Source organism: Cannabis sativa, chromosome 5 (genome assembly GCF_029168945.1).
Source record: "Cannabis sativa cultivar Pink pepper isolate KNU-18-1 chromosome 5, ASM2916894v1, whole genome shotgun sequence".
NCBI classification, from domain to species: domain Eukaryota; kingdom Viridiplantae; phylum Streptophyta; class Magnoliopsida; order Rosales; family Cannabaceae; genus Cannabis; species Cannabis sativa.
Window position 1 is genome coordinate 50,095,749 of NC_083605.1, and position 20,163 is coordinate 50,115,911.

The 20,163-nt window shown below is 32.8% G+C and overlaps 1 long non-coding RNA gene across 5 annotated transcripts; it reads right to left on the reverse strand.

Moving 5' to 3' along the window:
- Window positions 1-529: 529 nt before the first annotated feature.
- Window positions 530-19,148, reverse strand: LOC115721083 (uncharacterized). Of its 5 annotated transcripts, XR_004012373.2 has the most exons (5): window positions 19,035-19,148; window positions 18,629-18,843; window positions 1,626-3,006; window positions 1,267-1,405; window positions 530-1,021 (listed from the first exon to the last, which is right to left on the reverse strand). It is a non-coding gene; the product is annotated as an uncharacterized LOC115721083 (long non-coding RNA). The 5 variants fall into 5 exon arrangements; XR_009687919.1 differs by having other exon boundaries at window positions 1,267-3,006; window positions 18,657-18,843; XR_009687916.1 differs by having other exon boundaries at window positions 1,267-3,006.
- Between the last annotated feature and the right edge of the window lie 1,015 nt (window positions 19,149-20,163).

The following is a 20,163-nucleotide window of genomic DNA, read 5'->3' on the forward strand; positions in this document are numbered from 1 at the left end:
CATAAGGTATTTATGATGCAAATATCCCATTTAAAAATGATACAATTAATAATTAAAGAAAAAATATTATTAATTATTATGTGAGATTATTATTATGTATATTTAAATAATGTAATTTATGATTTCTACAATCTATATATATCTATATATCTACTAGATGAAAGTTACGTGGCGAGCCACGTAAATATTAGTTTTATTTAAGTTCTAGTGGTTTTTGTTTAAGAATTCGATAACTAATTGTAAATTATTTTTTTAAACGATTTGTTTTATAAAAGTAAACTTGTTAAGAATGCCATAATTGTGTATATAAACTTATGATTGAAATTGGTCTCGTGTTTTACGATTAGGATGTTACGATTGAGCATTTGATTTTTGAATCAAAATTGTTTGGGTGGCTAGATCGTGCTACTTTGAAATTTGATAGTCTTTTTCATTGTTATGGCATAAACTAATCTTATAAAATTAAATTAAAAGAGTATCTAAATGTTACTTTTTTTATATTATTATTTAATCAACTATAACCCTAAAAGAGAGAGAAAATGTCTCTTTTATACATCATAATGATTCAAATATACTTATACAATAATCTCAATTACAAAATTTAGGCTGAATATATCTAACACATTCAGATCTTTTTCTGGTTATTCATAGCTGAAAACTGACACTCAGAGTTGAGCAGAGATGGCCACTTTCCTAATGCGGTTACATTTTGCTCGAGAACAAATGAATTTTGATATACAACAGTACAAACTTGCACAAAGAAGGAGTACAAGAATCCAAGCAAAATATATGTGAAACTCAATCTTTATCCCCTTGCATCAAATTATGTAAATTTTTCTCAAAATGATTTGGGACATCCATCTGGTAGAGGCAAATTTAAGTTTTCTACAGTCCTAAATGTTCTAGGCACCATTGCATCAACATAAAGAGTTCCCTCTAAATCATCACACTCGTGCTGTAAAATACAAGCTTGCCAACCTGAAGCATCTATTTTGATGGGATTGCCATAAATCCATCAACACTGCAAAACAACCCAAAATATGAGCAAAATATGAACAAAATATTTTTTATAATTACAAAAAAAATGTTTTTATATATACAGAAAGTAATTTTATTATTTGAAGCAATACTCGAATGTAAATAGTATCTTTACATAGTCATATCAATGACAATTTCATCAGTACATAGTTGAATAATAAAGACAGCATATTTCTAAGATGATAAATTTCATATTCCTAGTCTTATGGAAGAGAAGAATAGCAATACATTTGGATATGCTTCCCCTCCAACGATTTTTTTGTGCCCAGTGTATCTGCTATTTCATCTCCATCATTTAGTCCAGGCTAGCTCTCCATCATTATTTAACTATAGTTATAATTCATAAACCAAATTTAAATGTCCAATTCTGCAAACAATAAAAATTAAAAGTAAGGATATAAAACTTGTACCAATATTTTTATAATTTTCGTTGACTATAAATGATTGCTTTCCTACAGCATCTCATAGCCATCTTAAATTTTGTTAAGAAAGAGTGTTAAGAAAACTAAGATAGCTGGCAAGCAAGCTTTTCAAACAAATGTATATGTCATTGCAAATTAGTATAGCTAAAGCAATGGTAGACATACCTGGTTATTTTCACTACCACCTTGTTTGTCAACTATAATGAGGCAACACTGATGAAAATAGAGAAATACATAAAACTTCCCACGGGAAAAAAAGCTCTTAGCTCCGTAAAAGAAAAAGAGAGAATTAATTAAATGTGCATCCACATGAAAACATATTACAATGACGAAAGTAGTGTTATCTCTATTATGGTGTTTGACGTTAACATTTGAATCAATGATTGCATAATTTAGATCCTCATCCCGATGTCCAAAATGATCAATCTAAGATTTCTTATTAACAGTCTTCTATATCTTCATCAAATATAAATAAATAAATAAAATGTATAGCAAGATTGTCCCTATTGTTTTGAGACTCCAGCAACCTATTTTGATTTTTATTTGTAATTTTCATTTGTTCTCCTTTCTCAAATGAATTATCAAAGAAAATAAGTCTGTTTTTCTCAATTATTAACTTTTAATAATTGTTAATAATTTATTAAAAGTCATCACAATTCATGTAAATCCACAATCCATCATTCACAAGAATTACAACCAAAATGTTCTTAAGCACTCAAGTCTGGCAAATGGCTTAATTAAAATCGTGGCAACCTTCTTGATCAGAGACCCAATTCACCAACCACACGACACCCACCCTATAATCTTCAATTTCACAAGAACTTCCAATACACCCTAAAATGATTTTAGACACTATTAGCCAATAAAATCAAACATATAATGAATAAAATAAACCTAGAAAAAATCAACCAAATTCACCTTAATTTTAAAAGGCAGAGATGTGATGGGTCTACTGTAAGCATGCTATTTTCTCTAACTGGTTTTTTTTAAGGAAAAAATATCATAAACTTGAAAACAAAGATTATCTTATAATTGATTTGAGAAATCAATTGTACAAAATTAAACTTCATTTTTCCTACATACGTACGAGAATCTTAACTCATTTGTATATTAACTGAAATTTCTAGAAATGAAAAATAACAAAATACTTGGAACCAATGAATCGACGAAGTGGGGTTGGGCAGAGGACCCAAGTTGAGCAGAAGAAGATTTGATGATTTAGGGCTTTTGTGTGAATTTGACAAAGGAACAATATCTTAGGCGAAGAACCAAACTGGGGCAGCGATCTTAGGCAGTTGGAGTCGATTGCTAATCTCGATTGGGAGTGGGATGCTAGCCATTTTCTTGTGGAGGCTTCAGAATCATTGGAATGAGTCAATTGGGAGTGACATTAGGATCGCTGATATTGATATACGAAGAACCAAAAAGAAATCTTGGAGGTTGACCATCTCTATATATACCTGTATTTGACCATTTCAGAAAAAATCAACACAACTCCATCCAAAAACTTGATATCATCGCGTGCCTCACCGATCGTCAACTTCATCTGTAAATTGAAAGAAAAAAACAGTTCAACGTAAGATTTAAAAGCAAAATTCACCAAGTAGAAAATTTTTTGCAAGTAATTATTCCCTGCATAAAATTAAGCACAAAACAAGATTAACATTAATATTTCTTTAGAAACATACAAAAGTGCCTAAAATTTACCAGACTATATATACTCATTCTTTGAGCTCCAAAGATTTTAAACAAAAATGACAACTTTTCACTAATGAATGAAAGAAAAAATATAACAGTTATACCAATTTACTATTCTTTTTTTTTTTTTTTTGAAAAGAAGAAGAAACTTCATTAACATAAGTCATCCAAAACCAAGGATGAAATTTCAGATGGCAAAGTAGCCATCAGCTGTATGAACAGAATTACATGCCAAAGCATGCGCAAACTTGTTCGCGGATCGCTTAGCAAAAACAATTGAAACAGACAATAAATCTACTAAAAGTTCCTTACAATCATGAATCACAAACCCATATGGAGAAACCATTGGTTTGTTAGAATTTATATCATTGACAACATTAAGGCAATCGGTTTCCACAATCACATCTCTCCATCCCTTGCCTTTAATCCAACTCAATGCCTCCTTGATTCCCATTGCTTCAGCGACAATGGGAGCAACAACACCAGAAAAACTGGTCTGCCGAGCCTCCAGTACTGCACCAGAACTTGTTCTAGCCACCATGCCTGTGTTGGGTTTTATGCCCTAAATAAAACTCATTTCATAAAATCAGATTTACTTATTAATAAAGATCAGAAATAACATTCTATGTTGCATGGTTCACATGATTTATTTCATGATTATATGTATATAATGTATGAATTCCCTTTAAGTCCAGAACATATGTGTTTGTTAAAGATTATAGTGTTGTCAGCACAGTGGAATATAATCTTTATTATATGTTCAAAAGTTTATTCCCTGATTTGTCAGAACACTGGATTTAGACTGACATGGTATAATCAGCGATAGGTATTCTTACACCTTGGAAAAGTGATATGTCCTTTCCAGGACATTGGCAAAGTTTACCAGTATCGGATGTATGGAGTATACATCGGAAGGGCCGATATTGAACTTTGATTAGATATTTTAAAATTTGCCGTAATATCTATTCAATTCAATATCACCTGTTGATCCTAGATCAAATGATCTCAATCCTGATATGGTTAGGCTCAATCTCAAGAGTGTTATACGTGTTCTTTGATTTGTTAGTTAAGCCTAGTTTTGTGTCAGGGTAATACATACATTTTGGGAACACGGTAATGCAATTGAGTGGGAGCGCTAACATAAATATGGAATCTATAGCTTCTATTTGGCAAATAGAAGTAAAGGATGATTTCCTTCGAGCTTAACCAAACGAAGATAAATGGTGGAGATCTCATTTCACTTAGGTGAAATATCATTTATACAGGGTTAAGTGTTTTAAGGATAAAATACATTGAAGGTGTAGCGGTAACAGTAGTGCCTTTTCAATGTAGATCATCTATATAGAGGATCATTGATCACATTAGGGTTATAACAATGGATAACTAATGACGTGTCTATATCATGGAACATATAGAGCGTTCTATATGACTGAGAGTGCAATTCCAAGTTCTAAGTGTGGATTCAATGAGGAATTAATAAGTTAGGGAATTTACTTGGTAAATTCGGTTCAACTTATTGGAAGCTCGGTTATATAGACCCATGGTCCCCATACTAGTTGAGACCATACTGCTTGTAAGACTCAGTTAATTGATTTTAATTAATCAATTAAAATTCTAAAAGTTAGACTATGTCTACTTTATGAATTTTCACTAAGCAAGGGCGAAATTGTAACGAAAAGAGATTTTAGGTTTATTTATTGATTAAGAGACTTTATATGTCTAAATTAATAAATATATTAAATGGAAATATTATTTGATAATTATTTCCAAGTTATTAAATAATTAGAATTGGCATTTAAAAGGTTAAATTGGAAAAATTGGCATTTTTGAGAAAATGGGAATGGAAAATAACAAAATGGGAAAGTTGCAAAGTGAGGCCCAATACCTTTTATATGACCGGCCCTATGCATAGGAAATTCCATTTGTAGTTTCCATTATTTTAATGCCATGCAATTCTAACCTAAACCTAGAGGGAATTCTATAAATAGAAAGTGTTGGCTTGAGGAAACAGACACACATCTTTGATCACTTTGTTTCTCTCAGAAAAAGCCTCACACGCCTCTCTCTATTTTCTTCTCTCTAAATTTCAAAACTTTGAGTGAGTGAGTAGTGCCCACACACATCAAGTGGTATCTCAATCATAGTATGTAAGACTATGGAAATTCTGCATCAAAGAAGGAGAAAAGAAGATCCAGGTTCAGATCTTGGTGATGCTCTGCTACAGAAAGGAATCAAGGGCTAGAGATCTGAACGGAAGGAGTCATATTATTCCGCTGCACCCACTGTAAGGTTTTCTAACTTTATATGTGTTTATTTTCATTGTTTTAGAATTCATATTAGGTTGTTAATCCAACATACTTGTTAGTAAATCTAGATCCTGGTAACATAATTTCCAACAACTGGCACCAGAGCCATGGTAATGATTTACTTTCATGTAATATGAATTAAAACGATGATTTGCATGTTTTTGTGTTGATTTGGATGGTTTCATGTTGGTTTATGTGCTTATGTGATGAATGTATGTGTTGCACGAAATTTTTCCATGAAATATATTTTTTCAAATTTTGCAAATATTTTATTTGGATTCCTTGTGAAAAATTAAGCAATTTTGTTTTTTACGGAACTCGATTCCGATAAAAATTGAGAAAAATATGAATTTTGGAAGATTGGAAATCATGGTTGCTACATGCAGCCTATCCTGGCAGTTCCCCACAAATTGCGAATTTTTGAGGTTTTTTCCCCAAAAATCCAATTTTTTCATGGATTGTTTCCCAAAATTTATTTTTCCAATTTTAAATATTTCTAAATTGAAATGTTTCCAATTTTAAATATTTTCAATTTGGAATTTTTTTAATTTTTTAAATATTTCTATTTTGGAATGTTTCCAATTTTAAATATTTCCTATTATGGCCAGATTTAAAAATTTGTTAACTTCTTTAATATTTATTTATTATTTAATTATAAGATTAGATATTTTGATATTTAAGATATTTTAAATTAAAAGATAACTTTGTATTTTTATTTAAAATATTATATTAAAATTATGTTATATGGCAAATTAAATAATTAATAAATTTGAAATTAACATAGATATTTTTATAGATATACTTACCATAATGTTGTTCAAATTTAAAAATTTGTTATTTTGTTAAATATTTAATTATTTATAAATTATAAGTTTAAAAATGATATTTTTCTATATATATCATTTTTTCCTTATTAGAAATTTATAAATCATATCTTAAATATTTAAATAACATAGATATTTTTGTAGAGATTTGAATATTGCTTAATTTGAGATATTTTGACATATAATTATGGTAATTATTATTCATTTATTATTTTATTCCTAAAATAATAATTATCTAATCAAATTATTTTAAAATTGGTTTATTTTATTAAATTATAAGATCTGGAAGTGATATTGAAGATTCTTTCCTTTCAAATCATTGATCTTATTAGATATTTATTTTGATTCAAATAAACCTAGATATTTTAAAATTAGTTTCCTTTATTTGGTTAGTTTAAGAATAATAATTTAATTATATTAATATCTTATTTCACATCTGTTACATGGACAATGTTTGTTTATTTATATTGTTTATTCAAAAACTCTTTTTAACAAACCTATTATTTATCTGATCTAAATTGCTATGATTAAGTTGTTGACAGATCCAATGATCTGATTTTAATCATAGTCCAATTGTCAATAGATCTTATAAATAATTTGTAACAGGTAAATTTTGTACTTCTTTCATCTGTGTAAACCTAGTAACATGATAGGGCCCATCCAAATCATTTGACCAGTGTGAGCCTATATGTTTGCTTTTGGGCTTAGATGCATATAGGAAGCCCATTTAAGTTTTTACTAAGTAAATGGACTAGGTTGCTAAAATAAATTTTGACATAAGGAAATTTATTTAGGTCCAATTAGATTTGGGCTTATTCAATGAATAACAATTGTTTATTTTAAGGTTAAATTCCTCTCTTTTGGGCCTTGTGTGAGAGTTGGGGGCCATAGAAGTGGGTACGACATACTGAACCCAGCTCCCCCTCACATGAACTACCCCAATTGTGAAGGCCCATTTGTCTTATTTAAATAATTGTATTAGGTTAATTATATTAGTCTAACCTAATTAAAATTGAATTATCAACATAATTAACTTTTAAAATATATGAAATTTATTTTTCATGTAATATTTTAATGTTAATTTTAGAAAAACACTTAGTTAATGATATATTCTAGACAGTTATTTCTAGTACTAGTTATTATTTCTAATATTAAATAGGAAAATATCATAGATTGTGAAATTAATTATTTCCTAATTAATTTTGGTACAATCTAAGTTTAGTATATTTTCCTAGTATTAAACTAGAATTGATAATTAAGTTTCCTCTTTGCTTAATTATTTATTTCTTGAATTTAATACATTTAATTAAATTGAAAATTTCAATATCTAAGTTGATTTTCATCATGATACTTTAATATTGTTATTTTCATGTTATTTAATTAAAGTTGAAAATTATTTTAAGTTTGGAATCTTATTTCAGAATAACTTAAGTTTGAATAATTTTCAAAATATATTTTATTAATCATTTCCCAAAATTTTGAAATTGCATTTCTTTAATGCAGAAATTTCGAATTTTATTTGAAAAATAGATTAAAGTTGAAAATTATTTATTTAATTTTGGACCAACTTAAATCATTGATTTTTTCATTTAATGATTAATTAAAATAAATGAACTAAAATATATTATAATTAGAAATTGGATTAATTAGTCTGTGAAAGTCTAGATAGATATTATCTGTTTTGCTTGAAGTATTTTTCTAGAGATATTTAATTAAATAAAAAATTAATATTTAAGTTAATTTTTTAATCATGATACTTACATATTTGAAATTTTTCTTAGATATTTAATTAAATAGGAGAATTATAATTTTTTGTTGAAAATTAATTTTTATTAATTTTGGGCCAACATAAAATTAGGGTAATTTTCCAGGATTTATTTTTATTTTATTTTAAAAGCATTTTCGAAAATGCAACATATATTTATAGAAAATTAAATTTGAGTTGTAAATTAATTTAAATTAATTTTGAAACAACTTGAATTGAATAATTTTCTAAATATTTATGGAAATTATTACTAAGATGGAAATAATTCACGTTATTTTAATATCCATCTAAGTATAATTTATAAATATTAAATTAAAATTTATATTTGGAATTTTTCATTCTAAATTGGAAATTTTAATTAAATAAATATATATTTAAAATAAATTGATTAAAATAAATATTAGAAGAAAATACAACCTTCATTAAATAATGAGCTTTATTATTATAAGGATATTCGATCTCCATTGTTGGTTTTACATAGCTATTGTTTTAGTGAGTAATCCTCCCTAATGGAGGAACGTTCATTAGCAAGTTAGCACCGTTTAATCTCGAAAGATAAGTAATCTTGTAAGTTTTTTATATAGTTTATGCTCACTCTAATGGTGGCGACTGTATAAGACTTGCAAGAATATGAAACAATGGTGGAAGCTCATAAGATAGAATAGCCTTGACTCTCGCCTAAACGGGACAACACGGATTCACATCTTGATCGAATAAAAGGTTGCTAGAATGTTTGACAATTTAGATGAGCTGACAACTCTATTCAATGAATGGTAGCTTTGACTCTCGCCTAAACGGGACACTGATATCAGTTTGTTGAAAACCTTGGATATTATTTAGGATTGTATGTTTTAGTATTTTCACTTGTCATTCCTACTTGCTATGTGCTTCATAATTTCTGAATTGTGTATGAATTTGTATTGAACCATGTTATTTGTTTTTCTAATGAGATAAATCCCTAATAGATTTTCACCATTAGACTAACATAATAGTGTTAGATCTCGAAAGATAAATATTGTATATGCAACATCTAACTGTTCATCAATTGATGACACCTTAGACTAGTATTTTACAATATGAAACAAGAAGATTGTATAAATAAGATTACTTTGACTCTCGCTAATCTGAGCATCGTTGGATTCTTATTTAAAACGAAATTATCCTAATTCCTCTTAGCTTATTCATTTCGAATTAGCTTAATGACATATCATTGGATGAATGGTCTATAAATCATATAAAGTCATATTTTCTCTTAAGAAATTAGATGACGCATATGATTATATTGCCGGAATTCTATCCCAAAATGATATAAATCCTCAATCTTAAATTTCTCCTACTTGTATAGGCAAATCATAGAGTTAGATTAGTAGTGGTGGTCCAAGAAAGAGTTACTAATTATACAGTTACACTTTCACAAGTGTTTCATAACCATTTTCTTTCAATGGATTCAAACTGTATGAGTTTAGTATTCTGTGACCAGAATCCACTTGCACTATTCTAAGAACTCTTTGATGTAACTAAACTTAAGTCATCAAAAGATACAACCACATTTTATAAATCTATGGCATTTGTATCTTGTTCATAGTGGTTTTGACAAGATCATTCTCTGCAAAGAGTTAAAATGCCTATATTCACTGAAATTAAGTTCATCTCATTGGCAGATGGATGTACATTCAGGGGTGGATATGAGTTTTCGTTGTATTCTTAAAACGATCACTCTAGATTTTACCTTATGCAAAAGAAATTTGAAATATTTCATGAATTTCTAGCAATGGAAAGTGGTTAAAGATCTTGCGAACTGATAGGGGTGGAGAAAAAGTTAGTAGATATGCAGTTCAAAGATCATTAATTTGATTTTGAATTATATCCAAACTTACCTCCCCAGAAATTCGAGTTGCATATTGATGATTAGTTACTATTCGTTGCCTAAATCCTTCTATGGTAATATAATTTCAGAATGATGCAATGATTGTATACTTTATGTAAATCATTACTAGATTCATGGATGACCTAATTGAAATCTTAAGAAAAGCTAGAACTGCTAACCTTGGTTTGCATGTTTGTTAGCTATTCTAAGTGATTAGGGGTGGAGCATCCCATAGTCATTAGATAAGAAAGTGTTTGTTTAAACAAATACTACTTTTCTAAGAAAATGACTAAGTCTGAAAATAAAGTAGCAAATAAAGGAGATATTTTTTTTCTTGATTCCATAAGTGTTCTATCATCTTATTCATTACATATGATGATCCCACTGCCTCTGTTGTCTTAACACAACTGAAGAGGTCTATACCATTTAGTTTTCTTTGACATAGTTCACGGTACCTTGTTGTAGTGGGAGAGTTTCTAGGAACTCACCTTGTTATAACTTGGAAGACACTAGTGATTAAAATCCATTGTGAGTTTAAACAAGTAATGGATTGTCAAGATAAGAAACTAAGAAGAAAGCCAATAGAACTATGGTTTGATCCATTCAGATGGAGTAACCTAAAAGTTTTCTATTACAAGGACATGAAAGGAAATTTTCGTTCATAAGTCTATTCAATGGACTTAACAAAACTTCCTGTTCCTAGTATTATAGGTTTGAGTTTATCTAAACCTATGGCTTGTGGTATACCTGGTAATTACTTACTCTAATGCAAGCAACTTACTTTAGTAAGATGCTGATGCATTTTTTTTCAATGGCAATCAATAGATGCTTCACAACTTCTTAGATATAGATTTTATTTATCTAAGGAAAAGTCTCAACTTTTCCAGAAAAGGTAAAGCCATGAAAGAATTTCTTAAATCAACAGTGAGAGGTCTCAGATACGCTTTAGTATGCCTTAGACCAGACACCTGCTTTTGAGTGGGAGTAATGAGTAAGTATTAGATTAATCCAGGAGAGGAATATTGGAAGACAATCAAGTAAATTTTAAGATTAAGAAGAGGAACTATATGTTAGTCGATAAGGGTGGTTTTGAAACTCTTAGACTACACCACATCAGATTTCGAGACTTGCTTTTGTGCTAGAAAGTCTGCTGATGAGATGGTGATTACTCTGGGGGTGGAGTAGTGATTTTGGAGAAGTGTAAAAACCTATCTGAAATCACTTGGTCTACCAGAGAGAGACTGAATGTTAAAAGTTGCAGGAAAGATACTTATTCAGTGTAAGGAAAGTTCTATACATTTGTGGCACTGTTCGAACTTGCCTTAACTACTAGGGTTACTTCCTGAATAACCAAAGAGTAGTTGCCCAAAAGTATAGAATCCAGTATCCCAAGAGAGTAGACATATAGAGAGGAATTTCACATTATCAAGGATTTTGTGATTAAGGAAGAGTAATAGTGGAGAAGAGGTTGTGTTTAATTCAAACTGTCAGATCCTATTACGACGAGTTTACTACTATTACACTTGATTGGTATATCAAGGTGTTAATGATTATTTGAAATGCACTTTTTGTTTTATATTAGTGCAAGTGGGAGTTTGTTGGGTTTTATGCCCTAAATAAAACTCATTTCATATAATCAGATTTACTTATTAATAAAGATCAGAAATAACATTTTATGTTGCATGGTTCACATGATTTATTTCATGATTATATGTATATAATGTATGAATTCCTTTTAAGTCCAGAACATATGTGTTTGTTAAAGATTATAGTGTTGTTAGCACAGTGGAATATAATCTTTATTATATGTTCAAAAGTTTATTCCCTAATTTGTCCGAACACTAGATTTAGACTCACATGGTATAATCAGCGATAGGTATTCTTACACCTTGGAAAAGTGATATGTCCTTTCCAAGACATTGGCAAAGTTTACCAGTATCGGATGTATGGAGTATACATCGGAAGGGACCGATATTAAACTTTGATTAGATATTTTAAAATTTGCCGTAATATCTATTCAATTCAATATCACCCGTTGATCCTAGATCAAATGATCTCAATCCTGATATGGTTAGGCTCAATCTCAAGAGTGTTATACGTGTTCTTTGATTTGTTAGTTAAGCCTAGTTTTGTGTCAGGGTAATACATACATTTTGGGAACACGGTAATGCAATTGAGTGGGAGCGCTAACATAAATATGGAATCTATAGCTTCTATTTGGCAAATAGAAGTAAAGGATGATTTCCTTCGAGCTTAACCAAACGAAGATAAATGGTGGAGATCTCATTTCACTTAGGTGAAATATCATTTATACAGGGTTAAGTGTTTTAAGGATAAAATACATTGAAGGTGTAGCGGTAACAGTAGTGCCTTTTCAATGTAGATCATCTATATAGAGGATCATTGATCACATTAGGGTTATAACAATGGATAACTAATGACGTGTCTATATCATGGAACATATAGAGCGTTCTATATGACTGAGAGTGCAATTCCAAGTTCTAAGTGTGGATTCAATGAGGAATTAATAAGTTAGGGAATTTACTCGGTAAATTCGGTTCGACTTATTGGAAGCTCGGTTATATAGACCCATGGTCCCCATACTAGTTGAGACCATACTACTTGTAAGACTCAGTTAATTGATTTTAATTAATCAATTAAAATTCTAAAAGTTAGACTATGTCTACTTTATGAATTTTCACTAAGCAAGGGCGAAATTGTAAAGAAAAGAGATTTTAGGTTTATTTATTGATTAAGAGACTTTATATGTCTAAATTAATAAATATATTAAATAGAAATATTATTTGATAATTATTTCTAAGTTATTAAATAATTAGAATTGGCATTTAAAAGGTTAAATTGGAAAAATTGGCATTTTTGAGAAAATGGGAATGGAAAATAACAAAATGGGAAAGTTGCAAAGTGAGGCCCAATACCCTTTATATGACCGGCCCTATGCATAGGAAATTCCATTTGTAGTTTCCGTTATTTTAATGCCATGCAATTCTAACCTAAACCTAGAGGGAATTCTATAAATAGAAAGTGTTGGCTTGAGGAAACAGACACACATCTTTGATCACTTTGTTTCTCTCAGAAAAAGCCTCACACGCCTCTCTCTCTTTTCTTCTCTCTAAATTTCGAAACTTTGAGTGAATGAGTAGTAGCCAGACACATCAAGTGGTATCTCAATCATAGTATGTAAGACTATGGAAATTCTGCATCAAAGAAGGAGAAAAGAAGATCCAGGTTCAGATCTTGGTGATGCTCTGCTACAGAAAGGAATCAAGGGCTAGAGATCTAAACGGAAGGAGTCATATTATTCCGCTGCACCCACTGTAAGGTTTTCTAACTTTATATGTGTTTATTTTCATTGTTTTAGAATTCATATTAGGTTGTTAATCCAACATACTTGTTAGTAAATCTAGATCCTGGTAAAATAATTTCCAACAGCCTGCCCCAAACTTATCCTCTTGTTGAAAAATGGCACCATCAACATTAACCTTAAGCTTTTGAAACGAAGGAGGAGTCCAATGCTCAGTGTTATCTACCCTGTTATGACTTATAGGAGTAGTTTGAAAACGGTTTTGAGCATTTATCCAGTTAGCTAAGGTGAGTTTTGCTGATGTTACAATTTCTTCAACCAAAGGTGACTTTGCATTCCACACTTTATCATTTCTGAACTTCCAAAGGGACCAACATATCTTGGATACTTCAATTTTTTTTGCAGCATCCCAGTTAGCAATACCTGCTTGGAACCAAGCTGCAAATGTGGCTTCGGTTGAGTCCAGGCCTGATATTCCCACATTACTCCAGCAAGCCTTTCCAACAGAACAATGAACAAACAAGTGAAGAGAGCTTTCTGCAGTCAAATTACACCATGGACATCGAGTATCAAGCTGTACATGCCTTATTCGAAGCTGTGAACGAGTAGGAAGACACGTCGAGCATGTTCTCCACAGAAATTTCTTTACTTTAGGGGGTAACTTAAGTTGCCATAAAGCTCTCCAAAAACCCGAGTTGCTATCTGGAGACCATTCCCCTTTCAATTCTTGAAGGCAACGATACCCACTTTTGACTGTGTACAAACCATTTTTGTCTTTAAACCAGTACCAACCATCACTGTTTGCTGCAGAATTTAGAGGAATACTGAGCACTAATTTTTTATCCCTTTCATTCAACACATCCTCCAGAATTTCTTTATCCCACTCCCTCAATCCTATTTTCATAAGAGAGCTAACCTTAGCATTATTCAGCATCGGGTGAGTTGAAGAAATGAAAGGATCATCATCATGAATAAGCCACGACTCCTTCAGAACAGTAACAGAGTCACCTTACCCTATAAGCCTTCTCATACCTGCCTTGATCAGATCTTTTGACGCTAACACACTTCTCCAAATGTAGCTTAGGTTGGCTCCCACTTCAGCTGATAAAAACGTACCCTCTGGAAAATATCTAGCTTTGAATATTCGAGCAACAAGACTCTCAGGATTAGTTATGAGTCTCCATCCTTATTTTCCTAATAAAGCAATGTTAAAGTCCCTAAGGTCTCGGAAGCCCATACCTCTTACTCCTTTATGTTTGCTCAGATTTTTCCAACTAAGCCAATGAATACCATTCTTTTGGGACGATTTCGAATGCCACCAGAAATTACACATACTTCTCTCAATGTCTTTGCAATTATCCTGAGGCAATTCGAACACATTCATAGCATACGATGGAAGTGCTTGAACAACAGCCTTGATTAATACTTCTTTCCCTGCTCTAGATAAAAACTTCCCATCCCAACTTTGAATCTTCTTCCGCACTTTGTCCTTCAAGTAGCCAAACACAACAGATTTATTCCTAGACAATGTACTTGGCAGACCCAAATACTTACTATCCTCCCCTGCCTCCATGATTCCCAAAGTCTGACAGATACGATCTCTGTCCTGACTGTCCTGACTTATAGTGTTTGTGCTAAAGAAAGCTGAAGATTTCGTAAAGTTCACCTTCTGGCCTGAAGCCATCTCAAAGACCCGAAGCAATTGCTGAACTCTTTGGACATCATTATCATTCGCCTTACAATAAAGGTAGCTATCGTCCGCAAAGAGCATATGCGACACCACCGTGGCTTTATTTGCAACCTTGCACCCATGAATCCATTTTCTTTCTTCATATTTCCTTATTAAAGCCGAGAATCCTTCAGCGCATATCAAGAACAAATATGGCGATATAGGATCCCCTTGCCTAAGTCCTCGAGAAGGAACAATAGGCCCGATCTCATGCCCCCCACTAACCACTGTATACTCCACCGAGGATAAGCAACTAGATATCATTCTAACCCATTTCTCATCAAAGCCCATCTTTGTCAACATGGCACCAATATAAGACCATTCAACCCGATCATAGGCCTTGCTCATGTCCAATTTAAGCGCCATGAATCCATCCTTTCCTCGTTGCTTCCTTTTCAAATAATGAAGAATTTCAAATGAGACCATGATGTTGTCAGTTATCAATCTCTCCGGGATAAAAGTGCTTTGATTAACAGAGATAATGTCATTGAGAAGCCCTTTCATTCGATTAGCAAGCACTTTTGTAATGATTGTAGCGAGCACATTACATAGAGAGATCGGTCTAAGCTCCGTCATCTTGTCTGGGCACTTATTTTGGGGAATTAATACCACATTAGTCTTATTCAAACCAGGTTGCATTGCTTCCATTCTAAAGAACTCCCTCACCGTATGTACTGCATCCCCTCCTACTATATTCCAAAACTTTTGATAAAACGCCGGGTTCATCCCTTCTGGCCCCAGAGATTTGTCAGGATGCATCTGGAACACAGCCGTTTTTACCTCATCATCCATTATAGGTTGTAGCAACACTCGATTATGGTTCTTTGTAACTACATGTGGAACACAAGATAAAATTTCTCTCCAATCTACAACCGAAGCCTGAAACAACCCTTGAAAATAATAAAAAATGACTCTATTAAAACCACTTTCCCAATCCACAAAGACCCCATGCTCATTTTTCAGTCGCACAATCTGATTATTTCTACGTCTAGCACTAGCTCTAGCATGAAAAAACTTACTATTTTGATCGCCATCTTTGAGCCATAGTTGCTTAGACCGCTGCTTCCAATAGACCTCTTTTTGATGAAGAACTTCAAACAACTTCTTCTTAGCTTCACTATACTGTTGCAATCCGTCCTCATCGCTTCTTCCCTTAAGTCGCTTAAGAGCCATGTTACAGCTTTTAATTCTTTGCGAAAAATTACCTTCCATTCCTCTGCCCCAATCCGCAAGAGCTTCACCACATTTACCAATTTTGAACTGAAGGGAACCCCCCAAATTACTCTCCCAACAACCTCTAACAACTTCCTCACAGCCCGGTTCACTCAACCACCAATTTTCAAACTTGAAGTGTCTACGCCCCTGCTCTATATTTCGAAAATTTGTGTTCAGAATCAAAGGTGTATGATCCGACGGGGATACATCATGATTGAAAAGCCTTGCAAAGTTAAACAGCGCCAACCAGTCATCACTTATCATTACCCTATCCAACCGAGCTTCAATCCAATTGGATGTATTTCTTCCTTTCTCCCAAGTAAAAGGATGGCCATATAACTTTAAGTCTTGCAACCTACACTCCCCAACAGCTGCCCGAAAACCATCTATGAGCCTATTTGGATAACGATTACCCCCTTTTTTCTCACTTTGGTCCATCACATTATTGAAATCTCCAATTAGGCACCACGACAAAGAACTTTCAGCTTTTAACTCCCTTAGTAGAGTCCAAGTGTTAGCTCTAAGGCTCTTATTTGGCTCCCCATAAATACCAGTTAGCCGAAATTGTTGAATACCTTCCCAAGAGATAGAAGCATCTATATGGTTTCGAGAATAACCATTGATTGATACTTCATCTTTGTCCTTCCACAAAAGAGCAAGCCCCCCACTTCTTCCTTGAGCTTCCACAACAAAACAACCTTCAAAACCAATAGAACTACTCAGGCTCTCCACTTTGTCCTTCTGACATAACGTTTCACTTAAAAAAACAATACTGGGTCTCTTTTGAACTACAAGTTCAGCCATGAACTGAAAGGCCCGTGGGTTCCCAAGCCCACGACAGTTCCATCCTATAATACTCATAATGTTGGGCGAGCCCCATATGAGAAGCCCGCCAAATTTGAGTTTTTTGAAAGCCCAACACTTTCCAAGCCCACCACCGAAGCTTCCTTTTCTAAAGCCTCTGTTGACTTTCTCCTTTTATTATCCAATATCAACACACTCCCAACCAATTGTTGTGTAGCTGATTCCTCCATTTGTGAGTCAGAGATATCAACAATGAGATTCTTTCCCTTATTAGCCTTCCTAAAATCTTGCAAATCCACCTCCTGATTCAAATTAGCTTCATTTTCTCCACTATTATCTCCACGATTCTTGCCACCTTCTTCTCCCTGGCTGTCACTTTCCATATTGGTTTCTCCCATTTGATTCACCACCGCTCCTCCACTGCTTTCTCCGACCACCGCCCCTGGAGTCCACCCTCGAGTTCTGAGCCATTTCGCACCATTGTTTTGCTTTCGGTTTTGGAATTTGGCTTTCATAAACTCCCCATACGGCTTAACAATTTGGTCCAGTGGCTTATCAAAAAGTTTGACACAAAATCTTTCTGAATGGCCAATGATTCCACATATAAAGCAGAAAGTTGGCGCTCTTTCATATTTGAAAGTAGCCCACAATGTTGTTCCATCATGCTTCGTCAATCTCATACGCCTTCTCAATGATTTATTGATATCAATGGTCACCCGCACTCTGAAGTAATCCCTCCATACGCCTAAAAAATTCTTAGGATCCGACTCCACAAACTGCCCCATAACTTTGGCTATATTTCGAAGAACACTATCCGACATACATCCCGGTTGCAAATCGAAAACTTGAACCCAGATATCTAACTTATTCAGAGTTATCTTCTGTGGATCCTCACCCTCTTTCAATCTGGCCAATATCAATTGCATCCTGTTAAATGTCCAAGGACTCCCTGTAATCACCCTCTGGATGTCCACCTCATGATAAAATTGAAACAAATACCTGTATGGTGGAAGTTCCTTAACAAACATGCCCATGCCCGGTTTCCACAGTGAAGCAAGCACGTTTTGCATTGTTTCAAAATTGAAATCCCTGTCTGATAAGAATCTGCCCACTAAACACCATCTCGCATCGATCCCATCATCTTCATCCCTTCCATCAATCGCTACCTCATCCTCTTCTTCTTCTGCAACCTGCACTCTCATCACTTCCTCCTCCACAGCTTTCATATTCCAGCTTCCGGACGCCATAATACTGGAGTCAAAACACAAACCAAAAACACGAATACTAATTCCCAGAAAAACAATTAACACACCATGTCAAAATGACAAGACCAGTTAATATGTGAAGTTACTTGATGATTAGTGGGTTGAAACTATTTTTTTTTTCTATATTAGAGACACACTTACAATTTGTATATTTCCAATTTACTATTCTTGATTAGCATAAAAAGTACTCTTTTCTCAACTAAAGTGAAATTTAAAATGAACAAAATGCAAAGGTCCTACCTTACCTACCTCCATTAATGGGTACTAATAATGTGAGATTACCAACATAAAAAGTAAAAATAAAATCCTAATTTTCATTTCATTTCATTTATCAAACAACTACATAATAACCATTAAATTCTTCACATCTTACCCAATTTCCACATATTTGTTATAAATACCAGATTTCACATACACCGCAACTCTCTTATTCCCATTGTCGTCGAGCTTAGCAGTCGCCGCAACACCCTCCAAGATAGTCTTATAGTTACCGAACATCTCAAACGATAGCTTCGTCATCAGAGATTGATCGAAAAGCTTGGTAATATCGAAAATTCTGGCAAGATCTCACCCCATTCCAAGGAATCCCTACATTGCCAGAAATAGAAGTTCTAACACGTAGTGTTACAGTATACCTCAATGAAAGAGAAGCCAAATTTTTATCTTTTGGGAGTAGAAGCTTTAATGGCAGAATGACCCAATTGGGTTTGAACAATATGAAAAATAAAACATGCATATAACTATACATATACATAAAAAAATATAAATATAATGCTTACCAGATGATTGGCAAAGAGAGTCAATCACCGATGGTTACGATTCAGGAATATACAAAGATTTTTAAAGCTTGATGCAATTCAAGCATTGTTCTTGAATTGGAGGCTTGTTATAATTGTTTGAATTTATTTTACCAGGATCTTAGATCTACTCACAAGTATGTTTATTAACACCCTAAATATGAACTTTCTAAAACGATAAATTAAACACATATAAAGTTTAGGAAACCTTACATTGGGTGCAGCGGAATAAAATGACTCCTTCCGTTCAGATATCTAGCCCTTGATTCCTTTCTGTAGCAGAGCATTATCAATATCTGAACCTGGATCTCTTTCTCTGAATCTTTGATGCTGAAACTCCTTCTTGCTGAAAGTCTTTCTTCACGATCTTCCTCACTATGATTGAGGTATCACTTGCTGTGTGTGGGCACTACTCTCACACTAAGATTTTCGAAATTGAAGAGGGAAGGAGAAAGAGAGTGGGTTCGGCCAAAGATAGGCAGAGAGAAGGCTCAGGTTTTTCTGATTCAGAAACTGTCAGAAAAAGTGTAGAAATTTAGTGTAAATTTCCTGAAGCCTTCACTATCTATTTATAGCATTCCACTAGGGTTAGGTTTGAATTATTTGGCATTAAAATAATGAAAATATCAGAGGGAAAAACCCTACAAAAGTGGCCGGCCCTACATGGTGGATTTGGGCCTCACTTTTTGCAATTTTGCAGTTTTATCTTTTCTGCATCTGATTTTCTCAAAAACGCCAATTTTTTAATTCAACCATTTAAATGCCAATTCTAACTATTTAATAACTATAAATAATTATTAAATAATATTGTCATTTATCATATTTATTAATTGAACCATACAAAGTATCATAATTAACAAATATGCCCCTAAAACTCTTTCTTTACAATTTCGCCCTTACTTAGTGAAAAATTCACAAATAGACATAGTCTAATTTGAGAATTATAATTGATTAATCAAAACCAATTACATGAGTCTTACAAGCAATATTATCTCAACTAGTGGGGGGACCATGGGTCTATATAACCGAGCTTCCAATAAGTAGATCAAGAATTTAGCACTAAAATTCACCAACTTATTAATTCTTCGTTGAATCCACGCATAGAACTTAG